This window comes from Pelobates fuscus, chromosome 10, assembly GCF_036172605.1.
Source record: "Pelobates fuscus isolate aPelFus1 chromosome 10, aPelFus1.pri, whole genome shotgun sequence".
Classification (NCBI taxonomy): domain Eukaryota; kingdom Metazoa; phylum Chordata; class Amphibia; order Anura; family Pelobatidae; genus Pelobates; species Pelobates fuscus.
Genome location: NC_086326.1, coordinates 30,865,544 through 30,884,426, shown reverse-complemented (window position 1 = coordinate 30,884,426; position 18,883 = coordinate 30,865,544). Strand labels below are relative to the sequence as shown.

Here is an 18,883-nt window from a genome sequence, read left to right as displayed (position 1 = left end):
GGACCCATCGTTTGTGTGGCGTGTCCGTGTGTAGTTCTTTGAGTCTCTGTAATACCGTTACCTGATGATATCTTTTGATGTCAGGTAGAGCCAGCCCGCCCCAACTCCTTGGAAGGCAGAGCTTGTCGTAGCTGATCCGTGCCCTTTCTCCCTTCCAGACATATTGTATGAATGCTGTTTTGAGCGCTGTATAGAATGTGTGCGGAATTGTTTGTGGTGCTGTGTGTAGGATGTATAATATCCGTGGTAATATGTTCATCTTTAAGACTGCTATTCTCCCGATTCAGGTTATGTGGGGGTAATTCCATCGTCTGAGGTCTTCTATGACGTGTGTCAAGAGTGGAGCATGGTTGTGGGTGTAGATGTCCTTTGTTGTATGCGTTATCCATAGTCTGAGATATCTCATTCTGTCTGTGAACCAGTGGAATAAGAACTGCCGCTTTAGTTGCTCACATTCATCATCCGGGACCGTGACGTTGAGAATTTCACATTTGGTCAGGTTCAGTTTCAGTCCGGACATTCGGCCATAGTTTTCGAATTCTTCCATTAGTGGTGTAATTGAGTCTAGTGGATTTTCGAGAGAGAACAGCAAATCATCAGCGTATGCGCTGCTACTTTGTGTTCCTGTTCTCTGTGTCTCAGACCCGTTATCCTCTCGTTTCTCCTAATGCTTTCTAATAGAGGTTCCAGGGTGAGGGCGAATACCAGGGGCGAGAGTGGGCACCCCTGCCTCGTGCTGTTTTTGATGTTGAAACCGTCTGTAAGTGCACCATTCACCCTGACTCTGACGGTCGGTTGGCTGTACAGCGCAGTGATCCATGTAAGCATACCCATGCCCATACCTGTGGAACGTAGTGTTTCCGTCATGAAGCTCCAGTCCACCCAATCAAATGCTTTCTCTGCATCCGTGGAGAGTAACTGCAGTCTCGACTCCGTTCGTTTGGCCAGATGTTGTATGGCAAATAGTCGTAGGGTGCAGTCTCTTGCTTCCCGTCCTGGTATGAAGCCTGTCTGGTCTGGGTGTACTAATCATGTCATCTGGTTTTGTAGTCTCAGTGCCAGGATTTTGGAGAAGAGTTTGATGTCAGTGTTGAGGAGCGATATTGGGTGATAGTTGCCGACTTGTTCTGTGTTTTTTCCTGGTTTGGGGATCACTGTGATGGTGGCTGCCAGTGCTTCCCTATGGAAGGCGTTGTCCGTCTCTTATGCTGTTGAGCGCCTTGGTCAAGTGCGGTATCAGTATGTGTCCGAATTTCTTAAAGTATTCCACCGGGAAGCCGTCTGGTCCCGGGGCTTTGCCCATTTGTGCTGTTTTTAGTGCCTGTCGTATTTCCTCCTCGGTGATGGGCGAGTCTAATTCCTCTGCTTCATCCGGTGTGAGGGTGTTTTGTTGTAAGTTGGTCAGGTACTCTGTCATGGCTGCCTGTCTAGTGGTCGGGGATTGTCCATCATTGTCTCCTCGTGTGTTGTACAACTTCGTGTAGAATTTCTCAAATTCCTTTGGGAACTGCGTTGTTTTACCCTGTGCCGTTCGGATGGTGTGGACTTGTGCCCTATGTTGTGTGCCTCTCAGCATCCGTGCGAAGAGTTTGCCCCCTTTATTAGCGTGCCTGTAGAAAAATGCGATCGCTGTATCGTTCTGGCGTGTTTGCGTTCAAGGAGCTCTGCCAGTTGTCTTCTGGTGGACATTAGGTCTCTGTAGGTCTGCTCCTGTTAGTCGCGTTTGTGGGTTAATTCCAGGTCGCTGATCTTCTGTGTGAGATCTATGATCTGGCGGCTAGTTTCTTTCTTTCTTTGGGTGGCTATTCTGATGAGGTGGCCTCTGATGACGCTTTTATGAGCTTCCCATACCGTCATGTCTGATACTCCTTCTGTGACATTTTCAGTAAAGTATTGATTAAGGTGTTCCGTCACCTGTGCCAGTATTGCCGCATCCATCAGCAGGGAGTCATTTAGCCTCCACAAGGTTCTTGTCAGTCTGAACAATGGTGATGTCATACACACTTGCACCGCGCTGTGGTCCGACCACGTTGTGGTGAGGATGTCAGCCCTCTGGAGGTATGTGAGCCCCTCTTTTTGCACGAATATATAGTCAATCCTGGTGTACCTGTGATGTAGCGTGGAGTAGTAGGTGTAGTCCCTCTGGCTGTAGCGCTCTCCAGGTGTCTACCTGCTTTATGTCTCTAAGAGCTTTACGTATGGTTTTAATCACGGAGTCTGGAACGCTGCTGCTTCCCGTGGTATCTTTTCGAGGGTCCAGGGGTACGTTGAGGTCCCCTCCAAATAGAAGGGTTCCTTCCGTGAATCGGGATAGCTTCGCCATTGTTCTCCTAAGGAAGCTGGCTTGTCCACTGTTTGGAGCGTAGGCCGTAGCGAACGTGTACATTTTCCGCGCTCTCTCTCCTTTGATGAAGAGAAATCTACCCCCCCGCGTCTTCCTTCTTGTCCATGAGGGTGAATTGTAAGTGGGATGCCAATAATATCGCCGTCCCTGCTTTGCGGGAAGATGGGTGATTGCTTTAAAAGTTTGTTTGGTAGTAGTTGTCCTGTAGCAGCTTGTTAGTTTCTAATCTGAGGTGCGTTTCCTGTAGGAGGGCAACTGATACCTGTTGCTGCTTGAGGTTGCGAAGAAGGTGTGATCTTTTCTCCGGGGTGTTGAGGCCCCTGCAGTTTTGTGTTTGGATCACTAAGGGCGTGGGCGTGTACGCCATTTTGCTAGATCCCAGGATCTCCTTCTGGTTGTTGTTCAGTGAGTCCGCCTCTGCGTCCACGAGGGCAGCGGTTTCCACGTCCAGCAATATATGGTATATTTCGGCTTCTCAGCAACTGCGTCACTGGTCTCTTCGGGCCTCTAGTGTGAGGGGCGAGAGATCTTGGAACAGGGACACGTCAGCTCCTCGGAACCGCCAGGTTTGTTTGGTTCTAGCCTTGTTCATTATAAGTTCTTTTATCCTGTATTCGTGGAGGCAGCTTATGACGTCACTTGGTGGGTGTTCTGCAGTGCGGGGGCTCAGCGCCCTGTGTGCTCTGTCAAAATCGAAGTGCTGCGGGGCGTCTGGGCCCCTACATCTTCTTCGCCAGGGGCTTCTGGTATATTGCGGATCCTTATGTTGGATCTGCGCCCCCTATTGTCTAGGTCTTCTGTATGTCTCCTTATTTGCAGTAACATTGCCCCCTGTCTAGTGACTGCTGCATTTGTGGCCTCTATTCTGATTTCAGCTGTTTGCTGTGCACCTTCTAGGGTCTGTATGCGGCCATCTTGGGCTGTGAGGTCTCTCTGCAGTGTGACCACCTCTGATCTAATGACTTCATGTAAGTTTGCTGACAGGGCTTGAAGGTCAGATTTTGTGACCATGGCTGCTGTGAGGGCCCGAATATCTGCTAGGGAGGGTTCCTGTGTTTCAGGTACCTGTGCTGGAGGTTGGCCATCGGCCATCTTGGATCCCGGTACAGCGCACGGCTGTCTGGTCGGAGTTCTCAGGTACCCGTCCAGCGTACCAGTGTGGTGTGATTGCTGGGGTCCTGTCTCTGTCGGGTGAGAGTCGCACCGTTTTTTGCAGCCCATCGGGTAAGTTGCTGCGCGGGACGGAGCTCCTCTGTTAGGCAGCCATTTTTAACCTTTTTCTTTTGGTTTTTACTTTATGTATTTTGGCTGATGTGTACTATGGTCGTTGCTGCCGCTCAGAAGTAATGGGAGTCTGAGCGCAGGACTCGTTTCTTTGTATTAAAATTGTTTTTTGTTTGTTTGTTTTTTTTAAATGAAGCCTTTTCGCTACCTCTGTGTCATGGTAGTGGAACCTCCAATCAATCTATCTCTATCTCTCTCCCTCTATCAATATCTTAGTGGCGTCAGCTCTGTTACTTTTTCTGGATGGTGCCAGATCATTAAAGTCCTCCTTTCAGCCTTGAATGGGTGCCCATTTCCTAAACCATTGTTCTCTGCACACCTGCTGGCTCTGTTTCCTCACTGCGTCCTTTTCTGAACAATCAAACAGCGTTTCCAGTGGCCTTGGACGCCGTTATGTTAAATTGGCAGAGTTTACCAATGAGTTGACAAAGTAAATAGGTGGAATAGTTTTTTCATTTCTTCTCCTTCTTCCTTCTTTATGTAATGGAAATGATAAAGTAGTCTTCTGATGACTGCCCCTCCTTTTTATAGGTTATGGGACGTGGAACTCCTGGTCTTCCTTAATTTTATTAATTAGTGTAACCATTTTATATAGCCAGCTCCCACCTACTTTCGTTCCCTTTCTACCTGTACTTCAACACCATGCATTAATTACAAGGTTAGTGTATGTTAAAAATACCACTATATATGATATTACTAAAATGGTTTATTTGGCAGAAAAAAGATTGAGAGAGCTACAAGTGTTCTTTTAGGGGAGCAATTTGAATATTGTCAAAAATTGGGCATTTTTCAACAATTGGTGCTTGCGGCATTCAAGGGGGCAGTTATGTCTTTGGCATTTGCACAGATTGTACTTTTACGATAACCTTTTTGTCTAAAACATTCGGGCTTCCTTAGACTTAAAAAAAACAAGCTTGAATCCAACTGTTTACAGGTGAACACTGAAGCAGAGGCTGCAGAAAATCGCTGCCTCCAGTTTGGGAGGGTGAAGGAATTTTAATTTTTGAAGTTCTATCCTAAGGGAAATTAGGTTGCGCAAACCACATTTTGTTTAACCGGATTATTCTGAAAAATCAAAACCTTTATTGTGGCAGATTCTGCGACTACCAGCTGTTAAGTCCACAGTAGGACAATGTCCAAACATCCAATGCTAAATCTGTAGCTAGACTTGGTAATGTGTTACGCATTTTTTTTCTTTTACCAAAGCCGCTAAGTTTCATGTTACAGAGATAACATTACGCACTGCGGAAATGTTGCTTGTTCAGGTGCTTTGCGAATACGAAGTGACTCGCCTGCTCTTCTTCCTTACTGTCTATACAGAGAATCCTTTATTGTGGCCCATTACAGCTCTAATCCTTTCCTTAACAATATGTGGCAAACAAAAGGCTCTTTGTTTAGCCTCGTAGGCAATGAAATATTAGCTATTTCTCTGAAAATCCATAAAGCACTAAATAAATCCATAAAGCACTAAATTCTTTAAAATGCAAAATGTAGGAAAACCCTCTGCATTTACGGTTTATATCTTTGCAGCCATTTCAAGTCACTAACTTTTCCGTTTAAAAACTGCTCATGAATTTTAAATTTGCGCAGTTTTTTTATTTACTTAATTACAAATACCTCAATAAAATATTTCTAGCTAAATAGCGTTTTGGTTTGTTTTAGTAAGATACATAATGCATAATGTTTGTGCAATACAACACATGTGAGTCATCAGTGAGTTTTGAGCCATTGGTTAATCCGTCTTATACAAGGTATAGCTGTTACCACCATAATGTGGATTCTCGTTAAGCATAGTTAATACACTACGATCGTGTGTGGTTCAGTCCCTAGTCATATTTGGCTCGGCTCTCGTGTCTAGGTGCGCTTTTATTTATTTTAAATTTTTTGGCAATAACGAGAAATTATGGTTAATGCCACAATGTATGAGAGAGTTTAGTAGCGTTTGCTTGTTACCAGTTAAGTTGATGAGGCAACTAGAGAATAAAGGTAAGAGAAGCATTGTGGATAGAAGAAACATGGAGAATGGGGGTTAGGACAAACTGTGTAGATGAGGAGGAAGAATAAACGAGAGGAATGTGATGCTGTGGATGGGACGGTATGCACTTGGTCGGTCCCATGTATCTTGTGGTCCAGCTTTCTATGCCATGCGTCCCCACCCCGCGCGATCAACCAGGGTCCCGTGAGTGCAAATGTAATACAGCCATGATATCCACATACTTTCATACCGGACAAGGCGGCCAATCAGCATAGCGATGCTTTCTTCATATTTGTGGATCTCCTTGACTCTCTCCATCCAAGCCTGAAACAAAGGAGGTTCCGGTCTGTGCCAATTTGTCGGAATTGGGGAACGTGCTGCTGTTAAGTGTTTACCTAACATTTACTTGAATTTGGAGAGGGGAAGAATGGTGTAGTTTGAGTATGTCTGCTGGATGAAAACGTATTCCTTCATCTGCTACTGCAGTTATTGTATCATGTATAATTTTCCAGTAAGGATCCAGAGAGGGGCAGACCCAAATGTGGAAGATCAACACCCTTGGCCAACCACATCTCCATCAGAGATCTGGTACATTTGGGAGGAATCTATGCAATTTTTGTGGTGCGTCATACCACTGCGTTAGAATCTTGTAGTTTCCTGGAATCTTGTGCTTTGAGCCCTGTCATTGTCTTCTGCCACTTTGAGTCTAAATACGTTTCCTGAAGAGCCTCATCCCAATGTGCCTTAATCTTGAGTGCAGCTATATGATCAAATGAGGTTGGCAACTGGTATAATGTGGACATGCCACAAAATAGTGATTCTCCTTTTGAGCAGAGTTCTTCAAAAGGCTGAGGTGGTCGCTGTAAAGTTCAGTTGGTATAAATGGTTGTAAAGTGGTTGCTTCAGTGTGAGATGGTTGTGTAGAAATGTTGAAGCTGATGAAATGTAAATAGTTCCATTGGTGTTGGGCATCTGTCTGGCAGTAGTTCTTGCAGTGGAGATAGCTGCCCATCTTGACCCAGTCTTGCAATCCGGATAAATGGGTCGCTCCCTAATTATGCAAAGTTCTGTTTTTAAAGACCTGGTGGGAACTTTGGGTTATCTGTTACCTGGAACTAGTATTTTTTGTTTTAGTTATGTTTGTTTTTTTTGCTGCTTTCAACAAACCTTCCTCTTTTACAGTGGAATGCTCGAAGATACTCTGTAAATCTGTTTTTCATTTGCTGCTGAAAGAACAGTCTCTGATGCTCCTTTTATTATTTACATCTACGTTTGTTGTTGAAGGTCTGAAAATTGTGATTTCATTCCAAGATGGTCATCTCAGCACCGAAATGCTTATAGGTCTTTTGTCTAACCGAGCTATAGTTATATTTCTAATTTAGCTGTTATTTTCACTTGATGTTATTTTGGTCTTATGGGAGTATTTTTAAACTGACTAATTGAAGGAACTATAAATTCTCTGGAATTTACACCACTAAGTAAAACATTCAAAGTTTGCCTACAACTTGAGCCCCTACCCCCATTTCGCAAGAAAGGGTTTAAAACTAATTTTTTTATTTTTTTTTGCTCACCTTGTTCCAGTGCTGCTTACGTCTCTTCCCTAAGTGACGTCACGGAGGAGGCAAGGCCTCCTTTACCAATGTCCAATCCAACTCTTCTCATAGAGGAGCATTGAGGACCTAATGCGCATGTGCACAGATTTAAACTCCCATAAGAAAGCTTTGAATCAATACTTTCCTATTGGGTTCTGTGTCATGTGACTGAGTTTTACTCGGTTTGTGCAACGAAAGCGCCTCTGGTGGTTGCCATACTGACAGCCACTAGAGGATGACTTAACCCTGCAATATAAATATTCAAAGGAGTACTACCCCCAAGTATAGCACAATCTTACCTTTATTCCAGTCTGCCACTGCTGGCTCTGTCCTTGATCTGCCTACTTGGCTGACATCAGAAGTGGTGTTCTGAGCCAATAGGAAAACATTGGATTGGCTGAGACTGTCAAGGAGGCAGATCAGGGGCAGAGCCAGCACAAGCCAAACACAGCCCTGGCCAATCGGCATATCCTCATAGAGATGAATTGAATCAATGTATCTCTATGAGGAAGTTCAGTGTCTGCATGCAGAGGGTGGAGACACTGAATGGCAGTGCTGCTCACTGTGCAGCACTGCCCCAGGAAGCACCTCTAGCAGGCATCTGAGGGGAGTGGCCAGGGGAGGTATCCCTCGGTTGTAATGTAAACACTGCATTTTTTTCTGAAATAAATGTGTTTACTGCAAAAAGCCTAAAGGGAATGATTCTACTAACCGGAACAAATACAATTGGCTGTAGTTGTTCTGGTGACTATGCTGTCCCCTTTAAGTTTCTCAAAAACTGCAATGTTTTACATAATGCCCGTGTAATGCTTACATTTTACTTTACGTTCTCAATGTTTCTAAGTTGTTTGTAAAAGACCGATTCACATTCACCATTTGGTGCGATTTATTTTTTTATTTTTTTTTTATTTTTTTATTCAAACGTTTTAAGAAACCGAACGCACGCGGAAGGGATTCCTGGACCTGATGTGTGTGCTGTGTCTTTTCTCTTACATCATATGGTTTCTCGTCTCATGACTCACTTCAAAGTGCTTTCTGTAACAACAACGACTGGGTTTTATTAAAACAAGATTAAATATCATTCAACGTTTTCACAGCCCAACAGAGGATTTTCCTACTTTGCTGTTTATTATTTCAGCTTATTTAGGTCTTTACTTCTCCTGGCTTACTGGAAAAGTGTAGATTTCAAGGAAAATGTAATTTAAATGGACTCTCGGATTTAGACACTTAAAATATTTATTTATTATTATTTTTTTTTTACATGAAAATATGCTTTAATTGATTTTAAACAAGCAAACAAACTAGGGGTCTCACTAAACAACAAGCCAGTAATATACACAAGGGGTCAACTCCAGCCAAAATGAGCTTTTGATTTTTTTTTTCTTCCTCTCCCTCCACCACTCCACCCCTCCCCCTTCTCAGTGTTATTCTTTGCAATGTTACCAGCCAGTCAGATCTCCCAAACCCAATGAGTTCTTTAAGGCAGCTTTGTCACACCTCTCCCCCTAAAAAAAACCTAATGATTATTTGATAAAGATAAAATCCTCACCATTATCTGATCGAAAAAAATTCCTCTTAGCCGCATTCCGAATCTCCTTCGCATGTCCATACAACTCTCCAAACATAGGCTCCTTGGATGACCATAGCAGGGAAAGGGGGTTAAAAAGCTTTGGTAGGGACATGAGAATAAAAGTTTAGGGTTATAGACATTCTCACCATAGCATTCCAACAGGTGTCTTTATATCAAGGTGATCTAATAGTGGGATGGTGCTCTGAACCAGGCATCTACTTGAAAACCATGATGCATAAGAAAATATAACCACTAGGTTGGAGCTTTAAGCTACACCACGGACGTTCCTGTTTTGCTCATAACAGGAAAGCTAGGTGATTGTGCATGTGTTTTATAAATAGAGCAGAAATACAAGTAAATGATCATTAACCAAACAGGTCTATTAAAGGGAAACTGTGACCACTCAACTTGGCCTCTGCTCCCCCTGCCAAAATCTCACTAGAGAGGTCAGCATAAGACAGAAGCATGGCTTCCGAACAAGCCCTTTCTAGTTATGTTTGAATTGATTTTTTTTTTTTTTTTTTTTTTTTTTTTTTTATGGCTCACCTTTCAGTTGCCTTATGCCAATATTCTGCTTTTAAAAAATTAAATAAAAAAAAAACAGGACCAAACATTTCAATTCTTCTATTCTCGCTTTTGCTTCACCGACTCTAAAGGTCATTAGGTATTTGTTTATTTACAGGGGCCGGAATTGTGGAGAATTAAAGAAATGGCAAATATTGGTCCTAAAGAACGTATCTGTAAAAGTAGCTAAATTTGAAGGATTTTTGTAGCTGGGCTATTTTGACCAAAGCTTTGTGATTCTCTGGTCAATACCATGCGTTGTTGAGCAACCTTGTAAGTGTATACTATGTATATCTATATAGGGAACACAGAAACAAAATCATTCCAGAATTCTATACTCTATTTTCTCCTAGGTTTTTTTTTTTTTTTTAGTAAAGGTCAATGCTGAAGCATGGCAAAGCCTTTTTGAATAGGCAGAAAGTGAAGATCTTGGCAGAACATTTTTTTTTCTTGTAACACCATCTGTCCTTAAAGTCATGGGAGTGGCTCCTTTAAGCACGGAGATCTTTATCCCCCCTCTGTGGTGGGTGGGGAAGGTATTTAGATGAACCGTACTTGTAAACAAGGCTTTGACTGACCAGATGTCTCCTAGAAGTCAGCAAAATATTTCCACTGACTATAAACACGTCGCTCTGGATTACAAATATTTTCTTGTTTTTTAATGTGATCAGCAAGAATTAAAGTCCCTTTCATGTGGCAGGGATTAAAGAATATGATATGCCAGCAGGTGGGCAGTCTGCGGGTAAAAGTAGATGCAGTGCTTAATGCGGAAGACATTTCTCCTCCTCCTCTAGGAATAAAAATCTTCTAAGGACACGATGTAGAAAAGGAATGCCACATATTTAGGTGAAATGTTAGCTCTGGCTCTTGGGGGCCCAAGCAAAAAAATGCTCAGTATTAAGCATGCTCTCAGTATTAAGTCACTCGGATTGTGAGCTCTGCAGGACAAGGGTTTCCTTTCCGGATGTCAGTATTTACTATGCTCCTTATGTCTCTAGAACAGGGCTGCCCAATAAGTAGATCCCCAGATGTGGTAGAACTACAACTCACATGATGCTTTGCATGCCTTTAGACTGACAAAGCATCATGGAAGCTGTAGTTCTACAACATTATTGGGCAGATCTGTTCTAGAACAATCAGTGCTCTGCTCACCCGTGATAACTATATGTGTACAGTGTATAACAATAAATACACTGTAATACATTGTAACGTGGTAAGTATGTGATAGCGCTGCACTGTACTTCTGCATTAACGGGGAATTTTCACTTACCAGGATTTTGAATATTGCGTTAACGTGTCCCTATATTTCACACCTCTCATTATTCTAAAATAAAGCTATTTACTCCATTTTATTTCCCGCAAGCACACCAGTCTTGCTGCAGCCACCGTTCTTCCTCTGGTTGAGGTCATTAATACTGATGATATCAGCCAATCCAATGCTTCCCAGTGGTGAGGGGGCTGGTTTGCACTGTGCCAATGGGTATCCTCTCCTACAGATACATTGTCTTGGTGAAGAGCATAGTGACTGTGAATGTTGGTTCTGCACTCTTTGCAGTATTACAACTAGCAGTGACGTTTGGTAGTAATGGTGATACTGTCTTTTCTCTGTAAAATTGCTGAGCCTGCAGAGACATTCGGTTTGCTTCAGAACCACTCCGTTCAGCTGTATTGGTTCTGGTTCCCCGTGTGTCCCTTTCAATTAATCCATACTTATCTATACACTTCTCTTTGGCAACTTGGTTCGTCCGTCGTGTCTCCCTGTCAGTCATTGTTATAAGCTCTGTCCTTTACATCTGACATTCAGCATAGAGAAAGCATACATAGGAGAAAACAATATTTCTATTTTTCCACTTCATGTGCGATGTTTGCCCTTCGCTCTGCCTTGTCTGAACTGGATTATGATGACATTTGCTAAATCTTTCTAATGAATCTGTGATGCACATTTTAACTTTAGATAATCCGGTTTAGTTTCCTCCATAGTGTTTGAATAAAGCTTTTGGTGTGTTAACATAGAAACATAGAAACATAGAATGTGACGGCAGATAAGAACCATTCGGCCCATCTAGTCTGCCCAGTTTTCTAAATACTTTCATTAGTCCCTGGCCTTATCTTATAGTTAGGATAGCCTTATGCCTATCCCACGCATGCTTAAACTCCTTTACTGTGTTAACCTCTACCACTTCAGCTGGAAGGCTATTCCATGCATCCACTACCCTCTCAGTAAAGTAATACTTCCTGATATTATTTTTAAACCTTTGTCCCTCTAATTTAAGACTATGTCCTCTTGTTGTGGTAGTTTTTCTTCTTTTAAATATAGTCTCCTCCTTTACTGTGTTGATTCCCTTTATGTATTTAAATGTTTCTATCATATCCCCCCTGTCTCGTCTTTCCTCCAAGCTATACATGTTAAGATCCTTTAACCTTTCCTGGTAAGTTTTATCCTGCAATCCATGAACCAGTTTAGTAGCCCTTCTTTGAACTCTCTCTAAGGTATCAATATCCTTCTGAAGATAGGGTCTCCAGTACTGTGTACAGTACTCCAAGTGAGGTCTCACCAGTGTTCTGTACAATGGCATGAGCACTTCCCTCTTTCTACTGCTAATACCTCTCCCTATACAACCAAGCATTCTGCTAGCATTTCCTGCTGCTCTATTACATTGTCTGCCTACCTTTAAGTCATCAGAAATAATCACCCCTAAATCCCTTTCCTCAGATGTTGAGGTTAGGACTCTATCAAATATTCTGTACTCTGCCCTTGGGTTTTTACGTCCAAGATGCATTATCTTGCACTTATCCACATTAAATGTCAGTTGCCACAACTCTGAACATTTTTCTAGTTTACCTAAATCATTTTCCATTTGGCTTATCCCTCCTGGAACATCAACCCTGTTACATATCTTAGTATCATCCGCAAAAAGACACACCTTACCATCAAGACCTTCTGCAATATCACTAATAAAAATATTAAAGAGAATGGGTCCAAGTACAGATCCCTGAGGTACCCCACTGGTGACAAGCCCAAGCTTTGAATATACTCCATTGACTACAACCCTCTGTTGCCTGTCACTCAGCCACTGCCTTACCCATTCAACAATATTGGAATCCAAACTCAAAGATTGTAGTTTATTGATAAGCCTTCTATGTGCAACAGTGTCAAAAGCCTTACTGAAATCTAGGTAAGCAATGTCTACTGCACCACCCTGATCTATAGTTTTAGTTACCCAATCAAAAAAATCAATAAGATTAGTTTGGCATGATCTCCCTGAAGTAAACCCATGTTGTCTCTGGTCTTGAAATCCATGTGTTTTTAGATGTTCAACAATCCTATCCTTTAACATGGTTTCCATCACTTTCCCCACTACTGAAGTAAGGCTTACTGGCCTATAGTTGCCCGACTCCTCCCTATTACCTTTCTTGTGAATGGGCACAACATTTGCTAACTTCCAATCTTCTGGGACTACTCCTGTTATCAATGATTGGTTAAATAAATCTGTTAATGGTTTTGCTAGTACACCACTAAGCTCTTTTAATAGCTTTGGGTGTATTCCATCAGGTCCCATTGACTTATTTGTCTTTACTTTTGACAGTTGAAATAGAACCTCTTCCTCTGTAAACTCACGTGTAATAAAGGACTCATTTATCCTTTTTCTTAACTGAGGTCCCTTTCCTTCATTTTCATCTGTAAATACCGAACAAAAATATTCATTGAGGCAGTCAGCTAGACCTTTATCCTCATCTACATACCTTCCTTCTTTTGTTTTTAATCTAACTAATCCTTGTTTTACTTTTCTTTTCTCATTTATGTATCTAAAAAAAGTTTTGTCCCCCTTTTTTACTGACTGTGCTATTTTCTCTTCTGTGTGGGATTTGGAAGCTCTTATAACTTGCTTAGCCTCTTTCTGCCTAATCTTATAGGTCATTCTGTCTTCCTCACTCTGGGTTTTTTTATAATTACTAAATGCTAACTTTTTGTTTTTTACTATTTTAGCCACATCTGCGGAGTACCACAGTGGTTTCTTGAATTTTTTGCTTTTACTGACAAGCCTAATGCAATTTTCTGTTGCCTTCAGTAGTGCAACTTTTAAATAATCCCATTTCTTTTGGACTCCATATAAATTGCTCCAGTCTGATAATGACTCCTTTACACATATTCTAATTTTAGAAAAGTCTGTTTTTCTAAAGTCTAAAACTTTTGTTTTTGTGTGGTGTGACTCAGTCACTGTTCTTATATTAAACCACACTGACTGATGATCACTGGATCCTAAACTTTCACCTACAGTAATATCTGATACCAAATCTCCATTTGTTAACACTAAATCTAGTATGGCCTCTTTACGAGTTGGCTCCTCAACGACTTGTTTTAGAGACAATCCCAGTAGGGAGTTTAGAATATGTGTGCTCCTGGCACAAGTAGCTATTTTTGTTTTCCAATTCACATCAGGAAGATTAAAGTCACCCATGATGATAACTTCCCCCTTCATTGTCATTTTAGCTATTTCTTCAACTAGTAGATTATCTAACTCTTCAATTTGTCCTGGGGGCCTATAAATCACACCTACACGAGTTACTGTGTGATTACCAAATTCTAACGTAACCCAAACGGACTCTATGTTCGCCTCACTAACCTTTATTAGGCTAGATTTTATGCTATCCTTTACATACAGGGCCACCCCTCCCCCTTTCTTGCCTTCCCTGTCTTTTCTATATAAAGAGTACCCTGGTATTGCTATGTCCCAGTCATTTTTCTCATTATACGATGTCTCAGTAACAGCGACTAAATCTACACTATCAGTTGCCATTATTGCCACAAGTTCATGGATCTTATTCCCTAAACTGCGAGCATTTGTAGACATGACTCTAAGCTTATCATTTTTTAACACACTTGCTACAGGCACCTTCTGTCCTTGTTTTGGGGGACAATTGGATTGATGTTTTATCACCCTTTTGCCCCCCCCTCCTAGTTTAAAAACATCCTAGCAAAACCTCTGAACTGCTCACTGAGAACATTTGTTCCCTTTTGAGAAAGATGCAAACCATCTTTTTTGTACAGTTTATTTCCATTCCAAACAGAGCTACCATGAGCAATAAAGCCAAATCCTTGCTCCCGACACCATTCACCAAGCCACAAGTTAAAGTCCCTAATACGCATCCGCCTGTCGTTCTGAGTGTTATGCACAGGCAGAACTTCAGAGAATGACAGTGTGGAAGCAACCTGCCGTATATCATTGGCAAAAACACTAAAAACTTCCTTAACCTCTGAAACCTCATTGCAAGCCAAGTCATTTGTCCCTAAATGGACAAGTACATCCAATTCCCCTTCCTGCTTTGCTTGCTTAACAATATTACAGATACGTCTCCTGTCTCTGTGAGCAGTAGCTCCGGGAAGACACCTCACAAGACCACCATTGTCCATCTCCACACCTCTTATGATGGAATCCCCCAACAACAACTGCTTTCTATTAGGCCTCACCATAGTCTTCAAGCCTCTCTGCACAACACCACTAGCCTCAGTGCCTCTCTGCACAACACCTCTAGCCTCAGTGCCTCTCTGCACAACACCACTAGCCTCAGTGCCTCTCTGCACAACACCACTAGCCTCAGTGCCTCTCTGCACAACACCACTAGCCTCAGTGCCTCTCTGCACAACACCACTAGCCTCAGTGCCTCTCTGCACAACACCACTAGCCTCAGTGCCTCTCTGCACAACACCACTAGCCTCAGTGCCTCTCTGCACAACACCACTAGCCTCAGTGCCTCTCTGCACAACACCACTAGCCTCAGTGCCTCTCTGCACAACACCACTAGCCTCAGTGCCTCTCTGCACAACACCACTAGCCTCAGTGCCTCTCTGCACAACACCACTAGCCTCAGTGCCTCTCTGCACAACACCACTAGCCTCAGTGCCTCTCTGCACAACACCACTAGCCTCAGTGCCTCTCTGCACAACACCACTAGCCTCAGTGCCTCTCTGCACAACACCACTACACTCTGAAAGTGCAGAAAATGAATTATGTAGAACAACAGACTGTGCAATATGCCTTTTATCCACAACTCCAAGTCTACCAGATCCTACAGTAATCCATCTGCCATTCCTAGTATGTCTCTGCGGCAATGGCTTTGCAGCAGTTCCAGCCTGAATTTGTTTACCAGATAATTTACAAATCTCAGACTTCAAAAATACAATCTCCTGCCGCAAGATAGAGAACTGTCTACAGATTAGACAACAACCAAACCTCCAAAAAGTGGAACGTGAAACAAATGCAAAGCAACTATTACACTGAACTAAGTCTGCCATTCCAATGAGGCGAATAATTTAAATCAAACAAATTTTACCTTTTTTTTTTTTTATTTATCCTCCTGGATACCTCAGATTACCTCCAGTTTATCTCCAGAATATCTCCAACCACACACACACTTAGAAGCAACACTTAGAAGCAACACTTAGATGAAGCAACCAAGCTGTGTTTTTTTTTTTTGTTCGTTTTTCTTGTTTTCTGTCTTTTCCTTTTTCTCGTTTTCAATGTGTCTTCTTTGTCTTTTCACCATAATAACATGCTTATTGACTCCAGCAGTGCCTTCAGCCCACTTTAGTGGGCAGCAACCTCCATGCCCGGGGGGTGACTTTCAAAGTGTTTTTTTTTTTTTTTTTTTTAAATGTATACATTTTGCAAAATCTATACAGGTATATTCTTAATGTATAGATCGTATGAGGAGCACTAGCTAAAAAGCTCAAGTAGGAATTGTTCTAACCGGCAGCCTTTTGATTGAATTATTCATGAGATGCAATAGTTAGAAAAGGGCACTGTCCTATGCGAATCCAGTTTATTTTTTATTTTTTTTGTTTTGTTTTTTTTGTTTTTTTTTTATAACCCCCCCCCTCCCCCCCTTCCGACTCCACTACATCTAATAGCCCCTTAGTCACCCCCAAATGCCTCTAAGCCCTCGATATTACCTTTTTTTTTTTTTCCTTCTTAATTTCATGCCCAGACCTAGGTCCGGGGAGACAATAAAACTACCTGTAATTACATTTTAAAAATACCACTTGATTTATTTAATTTGTTTTATTTTTTTAAAACCTTCGTTTTTCAGCCCACAAAAAAAGGCCAAATAAAAATCCATAATACCTGTTGAAGTTAAATGAAAATTAGAAAAAAAAAGACGCCAAAAAAAAGAATCCACCTTCACCCAGCGAGGGCACTCCGCAGGGCGGGGAAAGGCTTCCACGCCCTGCAATTTGACTCTGGTTTTAAGCCAACCAATAAGAGTGCTCTGAAAGGTAACTTGCAAGTCTCAAATTTACCTATCAGAGCACTCTTATTGGTTGGCTTGGAATCAAACTAATCAGAGTGCTCGGGGTCATTTTACACAGCTTAGGAAAGTTTTTTGGAATTTTGGATATAGCGAGTAGGGGCAGATTAATTATTAATACTAAGTAATATTTAGTTGGCTGAAAGACCAATCTTGGAATTTGGGAGCTAACTACTAAGTGGCTGCAAGATGCAGCGGCAGCACCAATCGGAATTTCATTCATTCGAATGAAATTTCGAACTGACCTAAAAGTGCAGAGTATCATCCTAACATGAATGAACAAACTGTTCTCATTCTGTAAGGACGAAATTTGGTAGTTTCGCTGGCATTCTGTCTAAAATGACAGGACGTTCGGGAAAAGTAAAAGGAGGCATTGCGAGACCATGGAGGAAAGGTGAGAATTGTGGGGAAATTTCTCTGACCACTGGAAATGGAGCACACTTTGCTCCTCCGCTCCACTTTGTCTTATGTTTTAAAGAAAAGTAGAACAGACAGGAAGAAATTAACAGATCCTGACAGAGGGAGAGAATCGGAAGCGATTCGGGAAAGGTACGTTTGGCCTGACAGTGCCGCTTTAGTGGTGACTTGATCCAGAGAAGTGACCGCTCCCCTTCTAATTGTGTGTACCTCTTCTCCGCTATTAAACGCCAAGTACATGTTTTCATATCGTTGAACCTAATAATTCACTATTTAACTAACCTGTTAACTGTACCTCCTTTTTTTTTTTTTATACTCTGGCCTGAAATTGTGTTTACCACTTTGTAGCGTGTATCTAATCCATTAACCACATGGGACTGCTGGTCTGGGTGTAGGCAGGGTTTTCTGGTCAAGACACTTGTAGATATTTTTTACTGTTGCATGTCATGAATTGAAGCTAATGGTAAGTGAAACTGGCAAACGGCCATCGTTGCAAGCCACACCAAATGTATCTAGTGCTCGCGTTGTATACACACAATTTATAATTGACAAGTATACATGTGTGTGCATGCATAACGCCTGTTGCTATCTAGCCTTCAAACATACAGGGTGAAATGGTTTGAGGGGGGAGGAGGGGAGGGAGGAAAGTCATGTATTGTGTAATGTTCACTGTGTAACGTTCTCATATGACCAGGCTGCCAAACACTTTGCCATTGAGTGACAGGTAGAACTTCATGGCAAACTACTTTAAATGGTTTGAGAAAAAAAAACTGGGAACGGCATCTAAAGCCTCAATGCACTATAACCACTTCAATGAGTTGTAATGTTCATAATGCCGTGTTAACATCTACAGTCTCCAAATTTCCTTCCTTTCCATTGTTTTGGAACTAAGGGACATTGTAGTTACCTCATAGCACAAACCACCCAATACAGCTCTACTTCTAGTTTCCGACCACATTGTCACATTTTGTTTTTTATTCACACTCCTGTTATTCATTTTTATGAATTGTTTTTAAAGTACATAACGCTACCAAAAAAAATACATTAAGGCCAAAGTATACATTAGATAAGTAGGTTGTTGGCTGTTACTTTGCATAAATCTGAAATATTTATTCCAGCAAATCTTTGTTGCCAGCTGTCTGTCTCAGAGTTCTTGAAGTTAAAGATGGTACTCTAAGCGCAGTTGCCATCTCATGGTTTTAGTGGGTTTTTAATAAGGCGTGTTTTAATGCTGTACCTCAGATTTTTGTTAAAGCATTTTCAAGTGGTTTGACAGAAAAGGAGACTGTCCTGGTACCCATAACGCCCTCTAGTGCTCCCAAGATAATGAGGAAATCAATGATCCCCAGAATTCACAACCTGGCACTTTCTTAAAGATCATACAGTTGAAAGAAAATAAACTCTGCAATATCTCTGCTGCAGCACAGGTGCTGTGAGAGCCGTGGGCTTTGTCAAATCATTAGACAAAACAGAGGGAGTGACATCAAAAACTCATTATACCATATCCACTACAATATGCTGTAATTGGTGGTAGTAGTATGGTGATTTAGTGCCCCGTTTTAAAGGGACAATATAGGTGCCAAAACAACTTTTACTAAATAAATCAGTTTTGAGGTATGGATCATGGCCCTGCAGTTTCACTGGTCAATTCTCAGCCATTTAGGCGTTGACTCGCTTTTGTTTCTGTTTATGCAGCCCTAGCCACACCTCCCCTGACTGACTGAAACAGCCTGTATGAAAACCAAATGGGTTCATTTTCAATCAGATGTTAACATACTTTAGACTTTTTTTATATCCTTGACTGTAGATTGACACACAGGAGGCTCCTG

At 41.8% G+C, this 18,883-nt stretch overlaps 1 protein-coding gene across 4 annotated transcripts in view; it reads left to right on the top strand.

The window, feature by feature from the left end:
- WBP1L (WW domain binding protein 1 like) overlaps positions 1 to 18,883 on the top strand; it is a 59,597-nt gene that overhangs the window by 36,206 nt on the left and 4,508 nt on the right. The window lies entirely within an intron of this gene.